We start from the raw sequence: 2,049 nt of genomic DNA, 5'->3' as shown, positions 1-2,049 counted from the left end.
CACACACACACGCGCGCGCGCGTTCCATATTTTTCCATGTAGTCTGTCACCCGGTAGATTCACCCGCTCCCTTAATTGGTTAATATCACTAATAATGATTAATTACTAAAAAATTATCTATGTTTTAGAATTGTATCCTTTATTCGATAACGCACACTCTGGAAATAGTTTTGGAACACCATATATTGTATTGAACAACATATATTGTAACGAAAATGAATTTTCGTTAGTAGAGACGATTCGGGAGGGATGTGGTAAGCGGCTGGCGTAGCTCAGTGGTCAGAGCAGTCGACCGGTAATCGAAAGGTCCCGGGTTCCAATCCCGGCCCAGACGACCCGCATTTTTTCCAGATTGTCCCTTGAAAAATAACCCCTCCAGCGGGTTATAATATATATAAATAGAATTGATTAATACGTACTAATTATAATTGGTCATTGGAGGCAGCCCGAAGAGCTGCCTCAACCGAACAATATTTTCACCGCCCAATCTTCCTCTTCAAAGAGGAGCCAGCCGTTAAGCTCGCTCTTCCGAGCATAACGGTGGCTCCTCTTCGCCACCAGATCTTTTATAGAAATGTATCCGTTAAGCTGTAACAATGAAACAACACGTTATATAATAGAACTTTTTTGAAATATTTAGTTAGTGTATTAAGAGACACTTAGAAGACACTACACTCACTATCAAGATTATTTCTCCTCGTCGTCGTCGTACCATAGTTGCGTTTTCTATTCTAACTCTGAGTCGAACGGATGAGTCGAGTCGAATCGGATGAATCGCTCCAGCTTACCCCCACTTGTAGTTCGTAGAAACTAGGATCTAAATGCACACACGAGCGAACGGTCCACTTGACCATTGTATATATTGCACTAAGGACAATAAAAATTTGGACGATGCCATCCAGGTGATCGATACGCGTTAAGGTCATGATGAAAAATTCTTTTTTTCCTTGCACACGGTTACATATTTTAATATATTTTATAACCCCATGGGAGCGTATCCGTTGTATGAGCAACAATCGCTCTCTTATCATCATTCCAACCTAATGCTATTTTCTTTTGCTCAACAGTATAAACCTCATGCTTTTTGCTTTGAATCAAATTTTGAGGTTTAATCAAATTATTTCGACACTCGAGACACTGTAGATAATCATCGAAGGTTATCGTCTTTAACGTAGATCCTTTGATTCCTTTCGCACGGTTCTTATCCCTAGTTTCGCATAAAATTCAAAAACTATACAATTTCGCCCGCAGTCCTACGAACTCCGTCATGATTTTACCATTATTTTCATCCTTCATCAGACCTAGAACTTTCTTATTGACTAATGGTATACCGTATACATTATCCGACGGATAGTCTGAAGTGTCGAATCTGTGTACATCGCGCTTAATTAATTCGTATACATTGGGAACATTAAAGTGGTATATCAAGCTATCCGTGTCGGTGTACATTAATTTTGCTTTCTCGCCGAAAGTCTTCTTGATGTAATTATAGTGAAAATCATAAATATATGTTTTAGAGATGTCCAGAATTGAAAATCCTACGTATATAGGTTTATTGAATATAATTCTGGTACAATTCAATTCGATTATAACCATATTCTCGTCAAAGACGGTGCAGCATCCACTTGACCATTGTATATATTGCACTAAGGACAATAAAAATTTGGATGATGCCATCCAGGTGATCGGTACGCGTTAAGGTCATGATGAAAAATTAATTTTTTCTTTTTTTTCTTCCTTCCTTGCACCGTACTTGTAGTTCCTAGAAAAACTAGGATCCAAATGCACACACGAGCGAACGGTCCACTTGACCATTGTATATATTGCACTCAGGACAATAAACACTTGGATGATGCCATCCAGATGATTGGTACGCGTTGAGGTTATGATGAAAAATTCATTTTTTTCCTTGCACACGATTACATATTTTAACATATTTTATAACCCCATGGGAGGGTATCCGTCGTATGAGCAACAATCACTCTCTTATCATCATTCCAACTCAATGCTATTTTCTTTTGCTCAACAGTATAAACCTCATGCTTTTTA

The 2,049-nt window shown here is 38.4% G+C and overlaps 1 non-coding gene across 1 annotated transcript; it reads left to right on the top strand.

The window, feature by feature from the left end:
- Positions 1-260: 260 nt before the first annotated feature.
- On the top strand, positions 261-334 carry Trnat-ggu. Its single transcript has one exon. It is a non-coding gene; the product is annotated as a tRNA-Thr (tRNA).
- The last annotated feature ends 1,715 nt before the right edge of the window (positions 335-2,049 follow it).

The sequence above is a fragment of the Cephus cinctus genome, unplaced genomic scaffold, assembly GCF_000341935.2.
Source record: "Cephus cinctus unplaced genomic scaffold, Ccin1 Ccin1_scaffold0154, whole genome shotgun sequence".
In the NCBI taxonomy this organism is placed as follows: domain Eukaryota; kingdom Metazoa; phylum Arthropoda; class Insecta; order Hymenoptera; family Cephidae; genus Cephus; species Cephus cinctus.
This window is presented reverse-complemented; position numbering and strand designations above follow the sequence as displayed.